General features: G+C 48.3%; 2 long non-coding RNA genes across 2 annotated transcripts; one reads left to right on the forward strand and one right to left on the reverse strand.

Annotated features, from left to right (window-relative positions):
- Window positions 1-1,606: 1,606 nt before the first annotated feature.
- Window positions 1,607-12,211, forward strand: LOC139250069 (uncharacterized). The gene is made up of 3 exons (XR_011591263.1): window positions 1,607-1,687; window positions 2,690-3,020; window positions 10,956-12,211. It is a non-coding gene; the product is annotated as an uncharacterized lncRNA (long non-coding RNA).
- A 5,158-nt stretch (window positions 12,212-17,369) lies between these two features.
- Window positions 17,370-19,728, reverse strand: LOC139250070 (uncharacterized). Its single transcript, XR_011591264.1, has 3 exons — window positions 19,684-19,728; window positions 17,487-17,509; window positions 17,370-17,402 (listed from the first exon to the last, which is right to left on the reverse strand). It is a non-coding gene; the product is annotated as an uncharacterized lncRNA (long non-coding RNA).
- Between the last annotated feature and the right edge of the window lie 268 nt (window positions 19,729-19,996).

Below are 19,996 nucleotides of genomic sequence, written 5' to 3' on the forward strand. Positions count from 1 at the left end.
TAGGTCCTTGCAGCAGAGCAGGTCTCCTGCCGTCCTGGTTAACCCTTGCCGCTGGATAAAGGCCGAGCTCTGTCAATCCCGTGTGGCGGCTGGTGTGAGACGGTCACCACATGTTAAAACAATTCAGGCACAGGCATCTTCCACCCTTTAATTGGAGTTCAGGACTGGAATATCGGCTCCTTCATTGAAACATCTGCAAACCCATGTGGAAGCAAGTCATCCTGGTTCCAGGGAGCGCTGATGATGATGAAAACCATTCTCGGGGAGGTTGCGGATATTCCCGGGATTCTGTAGATATTGTGGCAGGCAGATTAGTTCGGTGACAATCGCAGATCCACCTCGGAATAGATAAAACAATCTGTGACCCTCCTGTGAAGCACCTGGGGACCTTTTACTGCATTAAAGGCGCTATATAAACACAAGTTGTTGTTGTTGTCCTGCCAATCCCACTTTTTTCATAGGCAGTCCCTCTGAATCGAGGAAGACTTGCTTCCACTCCTAAAATATGAGTTCTTTAGTGGTTGAACAGTCCAATACGAGAGCCACAGACCCTGTCACAGGTGGGACAGATATTCGTCGGAAGGGGTTGGTGGCACTGATTTATCACACGCTCCTTCCGCTGCCTGCGCCTGACCTCTTCACGCTCGTGGCGCTGAGATTCAAAGAGCTCAGTGCCCTCCCGGATGCACTTCCTCCACTTAGGGCGGTCTTTGGCTAGGGTCTCCCAGGTGTCACTGGGGATGTTGCACTTTATCAGGGAAGCTTTGAGGGTGTCCTTATAACGATTCCTCTGCCCACCTTTGGCTCTGAGTAGAGCACTTGCTTTGGGAGTCTCGTGTCTGGCATGCGGACAATGTGGCCTGCCCAGCGGAGCTGGTCGAGTGTGGTCAGTGCTTCAATGCTGGGGATGTTGGCCTGGTCGAGGACGCTAACGTTGGTGCGTCTGTCCTCCCAGGGAATTTGCAGGATCTTGCGGAGACATCGTTGGTGGTATTTCTCCAGCGACTTGAGCTGTCTGCTGTACATGGTCCATGTCTCTGAGCCATACAGGAGGGCGGCTATTACTACAGCCCTGTAGACCATGAGCTTGGTGGTAGGTTTGAGGGCCTGGTCTTCAAACACTCTTTTCCTCAGGCGGCCGAAGGCTGCACTGGCGCACTGGAGGCGGTGTTGGATCTGGTGGTCAATGCCTGCCCTTGTTGATAAGAGACTCCCGAGGTTTGGGGAATGGTCCCCGGTGTCCAGGGCCGCGCCGTGGACCTTGCTGACTGGGGGGCAGTGCTGTGCGGCGGGGACAGGCTGCTGGAGGACCTTTGTCTTACGGATGTTTAGTGTAAGGCCCGAGCTCTCGGCCGCCTCAGTAAATACGTCACAATGTCCTGGAGTGGAACACAGGGGCAAAGGTCACCGCCCGTTAAACATTCAAATATTTCAACCCAACCGCCAAGCTCCGAGCGCGAGCCTCGCTCAACCCAAATCATGGCCGCAAACCCCGCCTCCCGGCGGCGCTGATTGGCCAGGGGCGGCCCAGTGAGGAGCTCTCGGGGGAAGCGGATTGGCCGGAGCGCCTGTCACTCAGAGTGAGGGAGGCGGGATTCCGGGGCGGGCCTGGGCCTCAGTGGGACTCGGAGCTCGGGCAGTGTGTTTGGGCCGGGCGCCAGTGAAGCGGCGCTGGGCCCTTGTGTCGGTGAGTTGGAGCCGGTGGGAGCGGCTGAGGACGGCCGCCTGGATTTATACCCAGCGGGGGGCGGGGTGAGGTGAGGGGAAGGGATTGAGGAGGTGGACGTTTGGGGTTTGGAGCAGGATGGGGGTGAGGAGGAGGGAGGATGCGGGGCAGGATGTGGGTGGTGTGTGAGGAGGGGGACAGTGTGGTTCAGGGGAGGTGGGAGAATGTGGGTTAAGATGTGGGGAGGAGATGGGGGCAGAGGATGGGGCAGTGAGGAGGAGGAGGAGGAGGTGGGCAGTGAGGAGGAGATGGGACAGGAATGCGGAGGTGAAGGAGGGGTCACATTGTCCAGTTTAACACTTTGCCGATTGTACAAATTATAAATTTACTTTTAATTTTTTTAATTTTAGCAGCGCCGTGGCTCTCTTGTCAGCTCCTAGAATCATCGACGCACACAGCACAGGAAGAGGCCATTCGGCCCATCGTGCCTGTGAAAGAGCTGTCCCATTAGTCTCACTCCCCTGCTCTTACCCCAGAGCCCTGCGAATGTCTCCTATTCAACAATTTATCTAATTCCCTTTTGAAAGTTACTATTGAATCTGCTTCCACCATCCTTTCAGGCAGGGCACACCAGATCACCATAACTCGCTGTGTAAAAATGTATCCCCACATTTACCCCCTGGATTTTTTTTGCCATTTGCCAATTATCTTCAGATCTCGGAGTTTCAATCCCAGGAGAAAATGAAGACAATCCTACATTCTCTGAGGCAGAAGAAAACCTCTTTTGACGATTTAGAGTTTGAGCAGCAAGAGAACATCTTGGAAATGATGGTGAATTCTTAGTGGGCTGATATGGGCTGTGCCTGTACAGTTAGTGTGTTATGTATCCCATGCTGGCTAACAGCTATATCCCTGTGCATTTTCAGCAACGTGGCTTGGCGTTTATTAAGCATTGTGATCAATGTGCTGGTGAGCTGCGATAGTTTTGTTTCCTTCTTCAACAAACTCTCTCTGTCTTCACAGGAACAGTCGAGTCAATCGCAGAACCTCATCGACTCTGAATTTTGTACATTGCACAATATTTTGGATGAAAAGGAACCGAATTTGGTCAAAGAACTGAATGAGGAAAAGGATGATATTTTATTCAGAATGGAGACAAATCTGAGAGAAATCTGAGATAATTCATGATAAGCTTTCCTTGCTGTAGATAAAGAACCTTAACTTGGGGATAGAAAGTACAATTTTGAAGTTTGCAGATGAGTCAAAACTTGGCAACGTAGTGAATAGTGAGCAGGATAGAATCAGACTTCAGGAAGACAAAGACAGACTGGGGAAATGGGCAGACACATGGCAGGTACAGTTTAATGCGGATGAGTGTGTAGTGATGCACTTTGGGAAGAACAACATGGAGAGGCTGTATAATCTAAATGGTGCTATTTTGAGGGTTGTGCAAAAACAGAATGAACTGGGGTAAATGTTCACAAATCTTTGAAGGTGGCAGGGCAAGTTGATAAGACAGTCAAGAAAGCCTGTGGGATACTTGGCTTTGTAAACGGGGGCATTGAATTCAATACGAGGGAGTCATGCTGAACCTTTACAAATCACTGGTTAGGCTGCAGCTGGAGTATTGTGTAGAATTCTGGGAACCAGACTTGAGGAAGGATGTCAAAGTCTTGGAGAGAGTAAGGAGGAGGTTTATTGGGATGAGAGTAGGAATGAGGGACTTCAGTAAAGTGGAGAGATAGCAGAAGCTGGGATTGTTCTCCTTAGAGCAGCAAAGGTCAAGGGGATACCTAATGCAGGTAATCAAAATTCTGAGGGGGTTTTGATTGAGCAAATGGGAGAAACTGTTTCTTCTGACAACTGGATCGGTAGCCCGAGGTCACAGATCTAAAATAATTGGCAAGAGAACTAGAGGGGAAATGTGGAGATATGTTTTCAGATTTGGAACCTGAAAGGGCGGTAGAAGCAGATTCCATCGGGACGTTCAAAGGGCAATGGGACATGTAGCTGGAGAGAACTCATTTGCAGGGTTATGGAGAAAGGATTGGGTGGGGGAATAAATTGGACAGCTCTTTCACAGGATCAACAGCTTTAATCTCCTCAGTGTCTTTGACATCCAGGCCCACATCACGTCCCTGCTGTCTACTCTGCTATGCCTGAATACTCTTACAAAAATTATTCATTCACAGAGTTGTGGAAATCTGGAACTCTCTCCCTCAAAAGACTGAATGCGAGAATCAAACAATTCACCATTTTCCAGACTGAGATAGGTAGATTGTTGTTGGTTAAGGGCATCAATTGATATGGAGCAGAAGTGGGTAAATGCAGTTGAGGTACAGATCTAACTGAATGGTGGAACAGGCTCCTCCTGTCCATGTGCACCATCCTCTGCAGTCAGCCATGTTTATAATATTCCCACAACACTGGAGTTCCCGAGTGCTGCAGTAACCTTGTGTTTTGGAATTGCTTATTCTGAATGCATTCAGCATTCACGTCTATACAGCTTACTGTAGATGTTCCATTTTTTGGCCCCTAGTTTACCCTTGTTAATGTTGCCTGGTTCTTGTATATCACCCACCTGCTGTCTAGATTCCACTCTGTAATCAATGTCATGTGGATCACCTTTCCTCCTGGCCTTCTCCCTCCTCCAATATAAATGCTTCTTGCAGCTACTTCAACGTTCCTGACCAGTTCCATGGTTTTTATTTGGTCATCTCTCTCCCATTTTTTGTCACAAGAACAGCGCCATTTACGCTTCAACGTCCCAGTATTATTTTCACAGCAGATTTACATAATTTGCGATTTTCTTTGCAAACATCTTTGTCACCAAAAACAGGAAGTATAACACAGGGAATTGTCTTGATTTTCTCGGCCATCCTTGCATGGGAGGGTTCAGAGCCCTTACAGGATTTCATACATTGTCATTTAGTCCCCCCTGCTCCTCCAGTACCTTTTGTCATTTATCTTCAATGTGCACAGACCTATCTCTGGGTAACCAACTCATCATCATTACCGCACTCATCACCACCCACCTCCCGACAGCCAGAATCTCCCTGCACCTTAACAGACTGCGGGAAGATATCCGTGAATGGTCACGTGGGCAGAAAAGTGGCAAATAGAATTCAATCCGCAGAAGTGTGAGGTCATGCATTTGGGGAGGGCTAACAAGGCAAGGGAATACACATTAAATGGTGGGACACTGAGCAGTGGACAGGAGCTGACACTGAGACACACACAGGCTCTACAGTAGCAGAGGGGAGTGAATTGTTCCTTTACCTGCTGTGTACTGTACATGTACAGGAGCTGGCACTGAGAGGCACGGGCTCTACAGTACCAGGCGGGAGTGAATCGTTCCCCTTTATACGCTGTGTACAGGAGCTGACACTGATACATGCACGAACTTTACAGAAGCAGCCGGGAGTGAATTGTTCCTTTACCCGCTGTGTACAGGAGCTGGCACTGAGACACACACGGGCTCTACAGTACCAGAGGGGAGTGAATCGTTCCCCTTTACCCACTGTTTACTGTACATGTACAGGAGGTGGCACTGAGAGGCACACGAGCCATACAGTACCAGGCGGGAGTGAATCGTTCCCCTTTACCCGCTGTGTACAGGAGCTGAAACTGAGACACAAACGGGCTTCACAGAAGCAGCCGGGAGTGAATCGTTCCCCTTTACCCGCTGTGTACTGTACATGTACAGGAGATGACCACTGAGACACACATGGACTTTACAGTAGCAGACGGGATTTATGAGGATGTTGCCTGGACTGGAGAATTTTAGCTTTGAGGAAAGACTGATAGGCTGGGATTGTTTATTCTTTGGCAAAGAGGAGGCTGAGGAGAGACCTGAGTGAATAGGAAGGACCTATTTCCCTTAGCAGTGGGGTCAACAAGCAGGGGGCATAGATTTAAAGTAATTGGTAGGAGGTTTAGCAGGTATTTGAGGGGAAATGTTTTCATCCAGAGGGTGGTTGAGGTATGGAACTCACTTACCGAAAGATTGGTAGAGGCAGAAAACCTCACCACGACAAAAACGTACTTGAATGTGCACTTGAAGTGCCATAACCTACAGGGCTAGGACCGAGAGCTGGAAAGTGGGATTAGGCCGGATAACTCTTCGTCGGCCGGCACGGACACAATGGGCTGAAATGGCCTCCTGCTCTGCTGTAAATTTCCATGATTCTGTGAACTGCATCTTTGTCCTAACTATGTTCTCTGGCTTCTGAACTACTTTTTCCTCCGTTACTTGGTCTTCTGCATTCGGAGTTAGTGCTTGATCTAATTAAATGGTGGAACAGTCTCGAGGGGCTGAATGGCCTACTCCTGTTCCTATGTTCCTATATCTGCACATTATTGCAAGAACATAAGAATTAGGAACAGGAACATCTAGCCCCTCGAGCTTGCTCCGCCATTCAACAAGATCATGGCTGATCTGGCCGTGGACTCAGCTCCACTTACCCGCCCACTCCCCGTAACCCTTAATTCCTTTATTGGTTAAAAATTTATCTATCTGTGATTTGAATACATTAAATGAGCTAGCCTCAACTGCTCCCTTGGGCAGAGAATTCCACAGATTCACAACCCTCTGGGAGAAGAAATTCCTTCTCAACTCGGTTTTAAATTGGCTCCCCCATACTTTGAGGCTGTGCCCCCTAGTTCTAGTCTCCCCGATCAGAGGAAACAACCTCTCTGCCTCGATCTTGTCTATCCCTTTCATTATTTTAAATGTTTCTATAAGATCACCACTCATCCTTCTGAACTCCAACGAGAAAAGACGCAGTCTAGTCAATCTATCATCATAAGGTAACCCCCTCATCTCCGGAGTCAGCCTAGTGAATCGTCTCTGTACCCCCTCCAAAGCTAGTATATCCTTCCTTAAGAAAGGTGACTTTCTCAATGTCTTTACAAGCATTCTTCCTGCCGTCAGTATATCCTCTATTATCTTATGTGCTCAGTTTCCCCCAGCAGTTATTTCTGTTTCTTGCTGCCCCTGTATCTGTTTGCAAAAATCCCTGTCCCAGCTCCCCAGTGACTCACCCTCATTATTGAGTACCAGCCCATGCACTTCATTAAACTGACTCAATTTGTCCAATACTGTTCTTTGCTTATTAGCTTTCCAACCGTTTCCTTCCATTAGTTCCCATCTGCTCCTCTCAAAGGCCCAAACATAGAAACATAAAAAAATAGGTGCAGGAGTAGGCCATTCGGCCCTTCGAACCTGCACCGCCATTCAATGAGTTCATGGCTGAACATGCAACTTCAGTAACCCATTCCTGCTTTCTCGCCATACCCCTTGATCCCCCTAGTAGTAAGGACTACATCTCACTCCTTTTTGAATATATTTAGTGAATTGGCCTCAACAACTTTCTGTGGTAGAGAATTTCACAGGTTCACCACTCTCTGGGTGAAAAAGTTTCTCCTCATTTCGGTCCTAAATGGCTTACCCCTTATCCTTCGACTGTGACCCCTGGTTCTGGACTTCCCCAACATTGGGAACATTCTTCCTGCATCTAACCTGTCTAAACCCGTCAGAATTTCTATGAGATCTCCTCTCATTCTTCTGAACTCCAGTGAATACAAGCCCAGTTGATCCAGTCTTTCTTGATATGTCACTCCCGCCATCCCTGGAATCAGTCTGGTGAACCTTCGCTGCACTCCCTCAATAGCAAGAATGTCCTTCCTCAAGTTAGGAGACCAAAACTGTACACAATACTCCAGGTGTGGCCTCACCAAGGCCCTGTACAACTGTAGTAATACCTCCCTGCCCCTGTACTCAAATCCCCTCGCTATGAAGGCCAACATGCCATTTGCTTTCTTAACTGCCTGCTGTACCTGCATGCCAACCTTCAATGACTGATGTACCATGATACCCAGGTCTCGTTGCACCTCCCCTTTTCCTAATCTGTCACCATTCAGATAATAGTCTGTCTCTCTGTTTTTACAACCAAAGTGGACAACCTCACATTTATCCACATTATACTTCATCTGCCATGCATTTGCCCACTCACCTAACCTATCCAAGTCACTCTGCAGCCTCATAGCATCCTCCTCGCAGCTCACACTGCCACCCAACTTAGTGTCATCCGCAAATTTGGAGATACTACATTTAATCCCCTCGTCTAAATCATTAATGTACGATGTAAACAGCTGGGGCCCCAGCACAGAACCTTGCGGTACCCCACGAGTCACTGCCTGCCATTCTGAAAAGTACCCATTTACTCCTACTCTTTGCTTCCTGTCTGCCAACCAGTTCTCAATCCACGTCGGCACACTACCCGCAATCACATGTGCTTTAACTTTGCACATTAATCTCTTGTGTGGGACCTTGTCAAAAGCCTTCTGAAAGTCCAAATACACCACATCAACTGGTTCTCCCTTGTCCACTCTACTGGAAACATCCTCAAAAAATTCCAGAAGATTTGTCAAGCATGATTTCCCTTTCACAAATCCATGCTGACTTGGACTTATCATGTCACCTCTTTCCAAATGCGCTGCTATGACATCCTTAATAATTGATTCCATCATTTTACCCACTAACGATGTCAGGCTGACCGGTCTATAATTCCCTGTTTTCTCTCTCGCTCCTTTTTTTAAAAAGTGGGGTTACATTGGCTACCCTCCACTCCATAGGAACTGATCCAAAGTCTATGGAATGTTGGAAAATGACTATCAATGCATCCGCTATTTCCAAGGCCACCTCCTTAAGTACTCTGGGATACAGACCATCAGGCCCTGGGGATTTATCGGCCTTCAATCCCATCAATTTCCCCAACACAATTTCCCGACTAATAAGGATTTCCCTCAGTTCCTCCTTCTTACTAGACCCTCAGACCCCTTTTATATCCGGAAGGTTGTTTGTGTCCTCCTTAGTGAATACCGAACAAAAGTACTTGTTCAATTGGTCTGCCATTTCTTTGTTCCCAGTTATGACTTCCCCTGATTCTGACTGCAGGGGACCAATGTTTGTCTTTACTAACCTTTTTCTCTTTACATATCTATAGAAGCTTTTGCAGTCCATTTTAATGTTCCCTGCAAGCTTCCTCTCGTACTCTATTTTCCCTGCCCTAATCAAACGCTTTTTCCTCCTCTGCTGAGTTCTAAATTTCTCCCAGTCCCCTGGTTCGCTGCTATTTCTGGCCAATTTGTATGCCACTTCCTTGGCTTTAATACCATCCCTGATTTCCCTTGATAGCCACGGTTGAGCCACCTTCCCTTTTTTATTTTTCTGCCAGACAGGCATGTACAATTGTTGTAGTTCATCCATGCGGTCTCTAAATGTCTGCCATTGCCCATCCACTGTCAACCCCTTAAGTATCATTCGCCAATCTATCCTAGCCAATTCACGCCTCATACCTTCAAAGTTACCCTTCTTTAAGTTCTGGACCATGGTCTCTGAATTAACTGTTTCCTTCTCCATCCTAATGTAGAATTCCACCATATTATGGTCACTCTTCCCCAAGGGCCTCGCACAACGAGATTGTTAATTAATCCTCTCTCATTACACAACACCCAGTCTGAGATGGCCTCCCCGCTAGTTGGTTCCTTGACATATTGGTCTAGAAAACCATGCGTTATGCACTCCAGGAAATCCTCCTCCACCGCATTGTTTCCAGTTTGGTTAGCCCAATCTATATGCATATTAAAGTCACCCATGATAACTGCTGCACCTTTATTGCATGCACCCCTAATTTCCTGTTTGATGCCCTCCCCAACATCACTACTACTGTTTGGAGGTCTGTGCACAACTCCCATTAGCGTTTCTGCCCCTTGGTATTCCGTAGCTCCACCCATACCGATTCCACATCATCCAGGCTAATGTCCTTTCTTACAATTGCATTAATTTCCTCTTTAACCAGTAACGCCACCCCGCCTCCTTTTCCTTTCTGTCCATCTTTCCTAAATGTTGGATACCCTTGGATGTTGAGTTCCCAGCCTTGGTAACCCTGGAGCCATGTCTCCGTTATCCGTTATCTGCTTTCTGCACAGTTTATTCGTCCACCTTATTCCGAATACTCCTCGCATTGAGGCACAGAGCTTTCAGGTTTGCCTTTTTATTACACTTTGACCCTTTAGAATTTTGCTGTAAAGTGGCCCTTTTTGTTTTTTGCCTTGGGTTTCTCTGCCCTCCACTTTTACTCATCTCCTTTCTGTCTTTTGCTTCTGTCTCCATTTTGTTTCCCTCTGTCTCCCTGCATTGGTTCCCATCCCCCTGCCATATTAGTTTAACTCATCTCCAACAGCACTAGCAAACACTCCCCCTAGGACATTGGTTCCGGTCCTGCCCAGGTGCAGACCGTCCGTTTTGTACTGGTCCCACCTACCCCAAAACCGGTTCCAATGCCCCAGGAATTTGAATCCCTCCATGCTGCACCACTGCTCAAGCCACGTATTCATCTGAGCTATCCTGCTATTCCTACTCTGACTAGCACGTGGCACTGGTAGCAATCCTGAGATTACTACTTTTGAGGTCCTACTTTTTAAATTTAGCTCCTAGCTCCTTAAATTCGTCTCGTAGGACCTCATCCCATTTTTTACCTATATCGTTGGTACAAATGTGCACCACGACAACTGGCTGTTCACCCTCCCTTTTCAGAATGTCATGCACCCGCTCCGAGACATCCTTGACCCTTGCACCAGGGAGGTAACATACCATCCTGGAGTCTCGGTTGCGGCTGCAGAAACGCCTATCTATTCCCTTTACAATTGAATCCCCTATCACTATCGCTCTCCCACTCTATTTTCTGCCCTCCTGTGCAGCAGAGCCAGCCACGGTGCCTTGAACTTGGCTGCTGCTGCCTTCCCCTGGTTAGTCATCCCCCCAACAGTACTCAAAGCGGTGTGTCTGTTTTGCAGGGGGATGACCGCAGGAGACCCCTGCACTACCTTCCTTGCACTGCTCTTCCTGTTGGTCTTCCATTCCCTATCTGGCTGTGGACCCTTCACCTGCGGTAAGACCAACTCGCTACACGTGCTACTCACGTCATTCTCAGCATCGTGGATGCTCCGGAGTGAATCCACCCTCCGCTCCAATTCCAGGAGCTGGAGGCGGGTACACTTCCCACACACGTAGTTGTCAGGGACGCCGGAAGTGTCCCTGAGTTCCCACATGGTACAGGAGGAGCATATCACTTCAGGTTTTGGGCAGCTGAGATCAGTGAGTTGCTCCACACTTTACTATTGACTCTCTAGCTCTCTCATGCTGCAAAGTCGAGCCTTGTTTAGTCTGTTTGAGCACTGCCAGCGGTCTGCTGTGCGTTAACATTTGTGTTTCTGTCTATTTCAGGAGAGTCTGCCGGAGGAGCAGAGGTACGACACGCTCCAAAAATAACTGAACAACATTATAAAGTAGGATATTGAAGAGCGGTTTTATTTTCTGCTGTTCAATATTTCATATTTACATTATTAGTGAAGCGTACTGTCAGCCAAACATAGCGAGAGGCAGCCTGTCTCTGGGAGCATTTAAGGGACCCACCCAGTATAGAGTGTGGAAACATGTAATGGACATTCTCAACCCTGGTACGGAGGGCCTTTCCTGGCTTCTCACTTAACCCGTAAAACCCTCAATAAGTGGGCACATCTTAACAATACCAGACACGAGTAAAAGAATGTAAATATTATCCATACCCCTTCAAATAAGAAAATAGATGAAATGGCAGCATTTGATGTCTGATTCATGATTTATAATGCAACAGTCTAATAATCACAACTATTTTAGAAGCAATCGGCCATTAGAATTCATTCATTAGTAAACAAAAGCAGTGATCTAAATCATTAACCTGTTACACTGGGTTCTCTCATGGTTTAAAACTGGAAAATTAATGCACGAGTATATTCACAACTGATTTGGTCAAATCACTTTCAATCACCTCCTGACTCCTCAAAGCCTTTCCCCCATCTCAAAGGCATAAGTCAGGAATGTGATGGAATACTCTCCACTTTCCTGGATGAGTGCAGCTCCAACAAAGTTCAAGAAGCTCGACACCATCCAGGACAAAGCATCCCGCTTGATTGGCACCCCATCCACCACCTTCAACATTCACTCCCTCCACCACCGGCGTACCGTGGCTGCAGTGTGTACCATCTACACGTTGCACTGCAGCAACTCCCAAACCCGCGACCTCTACCACCCAGAGGGACAAGGGCAGCAGTTGCAGGGGAACACCCTCACCTACAAGTTCCCCTTCACATTACACACCATCCTCACTTGGGAAATATATCAGCTGTTCCTTCATCGCTGGATCAAAATCCTGGAACTCCCTCCCGAGCATCCCTGTGGGAGCACCTTCACCGCACGGACTGCAGTGGTTCAAGAAGGTGGCTCACCACCCCCTTCTCGAGAGCAATTAGGGATGGGCAATAAATGCTGGCCTTGCACCACCATATCCCAGCAACGAATGAAACAAATACAGAAGAGACTTTCAACATGAAATGTTCACACTTTCATGGACAAAGATGAAGGAACGGCCTTGAAGGGAGTGGAACACGGGGAAGGTTGAAAATATTTGTGAACAAAATGAAGTAAATCAGAAATATAATGGTTGCGATGTCAGGAATGTGTTTGTTTTTAGGAAAGAGATCTGTTTTATAAAAAATATTTCCGAGCGGCCTCCAGCGAGTGTTTGAAGAGCAGTTGGTTCGGCCGCTCAACGTGCCCTCACTCCGCCCATTTGTACCTCAGAATTGCAGTCAGGGTCCTCTGTACGTCACGGGACCCCGGTTTGATGAGGTTTCCCCCCCTGAAACAGGCAGGCGTTCCCGCTACCCATCTCAGGACCCCACCCACGGTGACGATGGCTGAAGCACCAGCGTAAACTTTAGTGCCATTTCCAGGCGACTATCGCTCCGGTTACACCAGGCGGGGGCTCTTAAAATCAGTCCTGTTAGTTCAGGATAGAAGCAGGAAGAGGCCATTCAGCCCCTGGAGCCTGTCCCACCATTCAATGAGATCACGGCTGATCTGTGACCTGTCTCCATAAACCCGCCTTTGGCCCATATCCCACAATCCCTTTGGTTAACGAAGATCCATCAACCTCCGGTTTAAAATTAACAATTGAAACTGCATCAATTGTGGTTTGCAGAAGAAAATTCCAAACTTCTCCCACCCTTTGTGTGTCGAAGTATTTTCTAACTTCACTCCTGAAAGACATGGCTATAATTTTTAGACGATGCCCCTAGTCCTAGACAACCCACGCAGCGGAAAGGCTTACTCTCGGTTCTTAATATCTTGAAAACTTCGATCAAATCACGTCTTAAACTTCTAAATTCCAGGGATGGGTAAGGTGCAAATTTAAAATAAAAATGTTTAGTACATGACTCTGGGATGTCGTTAAGCCCCCAATTCGTTTAAAAAAAAAAATCAATGTCGCTTCTGTTGTGTAGTTTAATAACAGGCTTGCCAGAAGAGGTGTTGCACTAATTCATCTCAAACACTGCCATGTAGTGTTACCTTCTCCCTGTGGAGAAACATTACAGGCAGCAAGATCACCGGATTCTTGTGTTACACAGCTCATTCCACCCAGTAACTCCCCGTTTACAATTCACCATCGATTTGTTTCTTCTCTCTTCCCCACCCCCCACGCACGTGCTTTCTCTCCCTCGCTCCCTCGCTCCCCAGCTCCCTCCCCGCATCACCTGTGACTGGGACCAACGGCCAGCAGGTGGCAGGTTGAAATTTTGGGATGGGCCTGTTGGTGACCTTTAACCCCACAGATTGTCAGTGGTGCAGAGTTTTTCCCGCCATCATTCAGCCCCGGGGAGAAGTAGGGAAAGATTCTCTCAGTGAAAGTGTGGAGATGGGACATGATGGGACAAGTTGTCTGCATTGTAAAATGATACCTGTCCACCCTCATAGTCCAGGTACACCCTGATCGTCAGGGGCTTCACACTCTGGGTGAGGTGGGTTAGTGAGGGGGAGGTGCCGGCAAAATAGCCTCTTCCGGGATCCAGCCCCACAATCCAGTATCCGGTCTCTGTGCTCGGGGTGAATGGCCCTTTTCTCCCGGCAGACTCTCGGACCACTCCCAGACCCCACCTTGTTCCACACCTCCACCTCTGATCCCAGGACACAGCCCCAGGGATCAAACCTCCCCAGGGTGTCAGGGAGCGGCTGCCGTTTGTCTCTGGGTCTCACACAGGTCCGGTCCTCAGACAGGATGAGCTGTGGATTCGCTGTGTTTGGATCCAGAGTCATCGAGGCTGGAGCTTGGGGAAAGTTAAAATACAACAGTCAGTGATTCAGTTTCTTGCTGTGATTTATTCAAATACTTTCCTGTTTAAAGTGCCCACTCGGGCTCTGGATTGTGATCATAGAATCAGCTGCTGCTCCAGGGTTTACGCCCTGGGGGGCGATTTACGTCGATTTCGGGCCCAAATCAGCACCCGGAGATAAAGACCCGAAAACCACTGGAGAGAGCGGGGGGAGAAACATAGAAACATAGAAATTGGGTGCAGGAGTAGGCCATTCGGCCCTTCGAGCCTGCACCACCATTCAATAAGATCATGGCTGATCATTCCCTCAGTACCCCTTTCCTGCTTTCTCTCCATACCCCTTGATCCCTTTAGCCGTAAGGGCCAGAACTAACTCCCTCTTGAATATATCCAATGAACTGGCATCAACAACTCTCTGCGGTAGAGAATTCCACAGGTTAACAACTCTGAGTGAAAAAGTTTCTCCTCATCTCAGTCCTAAATGGCTTCCCCCTTATCCTTAGACTGTGTTCCCTGGTTCTGGATTTCCCCAGCATCAGGAACATTCTTCCTGCATCTAACCTGTCCAGTCCTGTCAGAATTTTATATATTTCGATTGAGATCCCCTCTCATCCTTCTAAACTCCAGTGAATACAGGCCCAATCGATCCAGTCTCTCCTCATATGTCAGTCCTGCCATCCCGGGAATCAGTCTGGTGAACCTTCGCTGCACTCCCTCAATAGCAAGAACGTCCTTCCTCAGATTAGGAAACCAAAACTGAACACAATATTCCAGGTGAGGCCTCACCAAGGTCCTGTACAACTGCAGTAAGACCTCCCTGCTCCCATACTCAAATCCCCCAACTAAGAAGGCCTTCTTCACCGCCTGCTGTACCTGTATGCCAACTTTCAATGACTGATGTACCATGACACCCAGATCTCATTGCACCTCCCCTTTTCCTAATCTGCCACCATTCAAATAATATTCTGCCTTCGCGTGGGGGGAGGGGGAGAGAGAGCGGGTGGTTGGGGGGGGAGGGAGAGCGGGGGGAGGAAAAGTGGGGGACAGAGAGCGGGGGGGAGGGGGAGAGAGCGCAGGGGGGCGAGAAAGTGGGGGGGGTGTGGAGAGAGCGAAGAGGGGGAGAAAGAGCAGGTGAGGGGGTGGGGGGGGAAGAGCAGGGGGAGGGGTAGAGGGGTGGGGGCAGCTGTTTCCAAAGGCCACAAGGAATGTAGTGTAGTGAATAAAATATTTCACAGGTAAGACAGCATCCAGTATAAGGAATGCGATGGAAATAAACACACTGCAATTACATCTGAAGGAGAAACTTACATTTCCAATGTTCCTGACAAATATCTCAAACCACTTCTCACAATGTATTACTTCCCATACCCTCTACATAAAGTAGTTAGGAGTTATTTACGTCTCACTATTGTCCGGATTTACACCGTAAACAGAGCAGTAACGAGACAAAAATCACCCGCAGTGGTTCCCACTAAGTGCCGCCGGGAAATTATGCCACAGCCGCAAAATAGGAATCCAGCGTTCCCGCACTAAACATGGGGGAGGCCTCATTAGTTTATGCAAACCGAATCCCAGAATGTACATGGGAACCCCGTGCAATCTTGGTCTTCCATTGGTCGTTGTGTGAGCTGTGCAAGTCCCGCCCAGTGGAACAGTCTGTAGAATGGCCCAACCTGTGGTCCTTAAAGGGACTGCTGGAAGCCCCCAGAGGGAATGATGCAAGGAGTTAGTTCCGTCCGGTGTCCTGGACAATATTTATCCATCAACCAACATCATGAGAACTGGTTATCTGGTCATTATCACTTTGCTGCTTGTGGGAGCTTGCTGTGCACAAATTGCAACAGTGACTACACTTTAAAAACTCTTCACTGTCTGTAAAGAGCTTCGGGACGTCCCGAGGTCGTGAAACATCGGATATAAAAACAGGTTCTTTCTATTTATTCTGTGTAACAGTTTCTCTGTGGCCGGGAGGTGCAGGAATTGTCCTGCCCGCTGCTGGCTGCTCCTCGACTTTTCCCCTCCGCCCCACAACCCCTCCCCCACCATCCTATCTCCTTCCCCCTCCCCCACCATCCTATCTCCTTCCCCCCCCCCCCCCGCCCCCACCATCCTATCTCCTTCCCCCTCCTCCACCATCCTATCTCCTTCCCCCCCCCGCCCCCACCATCCTATCTCCTTCCCCCCCCCCGCCCCCACCATCCTATCTCCTTCCCCCTCCTCCACCATCCTATCTCCTTCCCCCTCCTCCACCATCCTATCTCCTTCCCCCTCCTCCACCATCCTATCTCCTTCCCCCTCCTCCACCATCCTTTCTCCTTCCCCTTCCCCCGCCCCCACCATCCTATCTCCTTCCCCCTCCCCCCGCTATATTTTCCCGCCATTCTCTGAGTTCGAGACTATCACTACTTTGTTGTCGACTCTGACTGTGTTAAACCTCTGGATGTTTATCTTCTCTCTGTGGCTAAGGATCTTGAATACTTCAGTAAGATCATCCCAAGCCCTCCCTTATCCAATGCAAAGACTCCTGACTTCCAGACTAGACACGGACATCAGCGATCTTTCAATCCAGGGTCTGGAAGCCGGTTTAGGCCTTTCTCATCTGGATTGAGAAATGCGAGAGAACAGGTCGGCAAGTATAAGTGCTGGAGCGGCGGCCCTGGGACATCGTGGCCCCCACCCCCCAGCCTGCGAGAGAACAGCTCCGCAGGTCGGCAAGTATAAGCGCTGGAGCGGCGGCTCTGGGACATCATGGCTCCCTCTCACGCCCCACCCCAACCTCAAGAGAACAGCTCCGCAGGTCGGCAAGTATAAGAGCTGGACCACTCCAACCTCCAGCGTGAGCTGCTCCAAGTATGCAATGATTTTGAGATGGGCGACTGGGTGATGTCATCAAAACCCTAGTCGCCATTTTGGTGCGAGGGCAGGAACATCGGCAGGACCCAGGTACAGAGGAGTGGGAAGGTTGGGGCGGATGAGTAGCGAGTGTTTGTGACGAGATGCGGTGAACGTTTATGGTGAAGGAGCGGCGAGAGATCATGGCAGAGGTGCGACAGATGAGGGTACAGGGCCCAGAAGAGCCGAGGGCCAGGGGTAGCATTGGCCAGTCCACACTGCGATATGTGCGCGCACTAGGTCCGTGCAGCAGAGCAGGTCTCCAGTCGTCCTGGTTAACCCTTGCCACTGGATAAAGGCCTGGCTCTGTCAAGCCCGTGTGGTGGCTGATGTTCAACGGTCACCACACGTTAAAAAAAAATCCAGGCACAAACATCTTCCACCGACTCAATTGGAGTTCAGGACTGGAACATCGGGTCCTTTATCGAAATACCTGTGAACTTGTGGAAGCAAGTCATCCTTGTTCAATGGACTGCCTGTGATATAAATCAGAAAAAGGAATATAGGAGATTTACTGGGGTTAATGTCGTCTATCATGTCTCTCCACATTGTGTATTGTAAAGTGCCATTGAACTTTCTGATAGGCAAGGTGCCATCTGCTACTGACAGCTTGAGATAGTCCTCACTAATCCTGTAAATATTACACAGTTGATGTTATAAATTGACCATAAACACTTTACCAAACTGCAGAGTTTCAGTAAAGAACATGTCCTACCTCCTCTTCCGACAAGCTTCCTCCTGAAATAAATAAAACACAAACTGTGAGGAGGTTAGTAAAAGACTTCAGGAGGCCATCGACAGGCTGGTGAAATGAGCAGATACAGGCGGATAAAATTTAAAACAGATGTGTGAAGTGATGCACTTTGGAAGAAAGAATGAGGAGAGGCAATATAAACTAAATGGTACAATTTTAAATAGGGTGCAGTAACAGAGACCTGGGGGTCACATACACAAATCTCAAAGGAGTGTGGGGATTGGTTTTAAATGAATCATAGAAATGTACAGCACGACAGGAGGCCATTCAGCCCATTGTGTCCATGCCGGCCGACAAAGCGCTATCCAGCTTAATCCTACGCTCCAGCTCTTGGTACATAGGTTTAAAGGCTATGCCTCTAAGTACATATTCAAGTATTTTTAAATGTGGTGAGGGTTTCTGCCTCTACCATCATTTCAGGCAGTGAGTTCCAGATCCCCACCACCCTCTGGGTGAAACATTTCCCCCTCAAATCCCCTCTAAACCTGCTACAAATTGCTTTAAATCTATGCCCCCTGGTTGTTGACCCCTCTAAGGGAAATAGGCCCTTCCTATCCATTCTATCTTGACCCCTCATAATTCGATACACCTCAATATGGTCTCCCCTCAGCCTCCTCTGTTCCAAAGTAAACAACCCCCAGCCTATCGAATCTTTTGTCATAGCTAAAATTCTCCAATCCAGGCAACATCCTTGTAAATCTCCTCTGCACCCTCTCTAGTGCAATCACATCTTTCCTGTAATGTGCTGACAAGACCTGCACGCAGTACTCCAGCTGTGACCTAACTCGTGTTTTATACAGTTCAAGCGTAATCTCCCTGCTCTTGTATTCAGTGCCTCGGTGAATGAAGGCAAGTATTCCGTATGCCTTATTAACAATGTTATCTACCTGTTCCTGCTACCTTCGGGGATCTGTGGACATGTACTCCAAGGTCCCTCTATTGGCTCAGCGACGTGGACCATGTACAGTCGACACCTCAAGTCGCTGGAGAAATACCACCAACGGTGCCTCCGCAAGATCCTGCAAATCCACCATCATCAGTTTCTTCGTCCAGGCAATTCCCAGCATTGAAGCTTTGACCACACTTGATCAGCTCTGCTTGGCAGGCCACATTGTCTGCATGCCAGACACAAGACTCCGAAAGCAAGCGCTGTACTCCGAACTCCTTCATGGCAAATGAGCCAAAGGTGAGCAGAGGAAACGTTACAAGGACACCCTCAAAGCCTCCCTGATAAAGTGCAACATCCCCACTGACATCTGGGAGTTCCTGGCCAAAGACCGCCCTAAGTGGAGGAAGTGCATCCGGGAGGGTGCGGAGTGCCTCGAGTCTCATTGCCGATTGCATGCAGAAGACAAGTGCAGGCAGCGGAAAGAACGTGCGGCAAACCTGTCCCACCCTCCATTACCCTCAACCACTGTCTGGCCCACCTGTGACAGGGACTGTGGTTCTCGTATTGGACTGTTCAGTCACCTAAGGACTCATTCTAAGAGTGGAAGCAAGTTTTCCTCGATTCCGAGGGACTGCCTATGATGATGATGTTCCACAATGACTTGTGATGATCAGGAATGCACTGAATGACAGCGTGGAGGAAGCAGATTCCATAGTAATTTTAAAAAGGGAATTGGAAATACACTTGAAAAGGAAATAAATGCAGGACTATGGGGAAAGAGGAGTGGGAATAATTGGAAAACTCTTTCAAAGAGCTGCACAGACACGATGGGCCATTTGTGCTGTGGGATTCTATGAATGTAAGTAGTTGAACATTCCGATTCGTGTATCAGATACTGGAACTATACATCAGTGCCACTCACACACACAGTGACTGTCACACCCACCATACCAGACACACCCACACACTCACAACATGGAACTGTAACTGGATTGCAATGTGAGTTCCGACAGATATTAAACAATGGGGCAGCACAGAAATAATTATAAGCAAAGTACTACGATCACGACAATTCATTCCCATGATTCTACAGACAGTGTGGGAGTGGGATCATTCCGTGTCGATAGCGGAACCGCCCATGAACAGATAAAACAATGTGTTTAAATCAGTTTAGAAATGTTCAGCAAATGCTGCATTTATTTCAGTTATCGTCGGTTATTTTGTGACTGTGGAAAGTTTCACTGAACTGACCCACAATATAATCCTCACCTTCAGAAATATCAGTCCGTCTTTTTGCTCCATCTGTTTCTGCAACGCTGAGAGCTCCTCCTGAATAGAATTTTAATTCTCTTGAATTTCTCGAAGGTTTTTCTCCATTGTTTCTAGAATCTGCCCCTCTTGTTCCCTGAGATCTCGGATTAAACGTGGAAGAGCTAGGGGAGAGGTGTTTAAGAAGATTGTTGGCAGTGGAGAATAGAAGCCGAGGCTTATCTTTGCATTCTAGAATGATCTGGAAGAGTGTTCCTGGAATTAACCACAACACAGACAGAGACAGGGTCCCTTTAAATGTCCAGCTCACCTG

The sequence above is a fragment of the Pristiophorus japonicus genome, unplaced genomic scaffold, assembly GCF_044704955.1.
Source record: "Pristiophorus japonicus isolate sPriJap1 unplaced genomic scaffold, sPriJap1.hap1 HAP1_SCAFFOLD_343, whole genome shotgun sequence".
Lineage (NCBI taxonomy): Eukaryota > Metazoa > Chordata > Chondrichthyes > Pristiophoridae > Pristiophorus > Pristiophorus japonicus.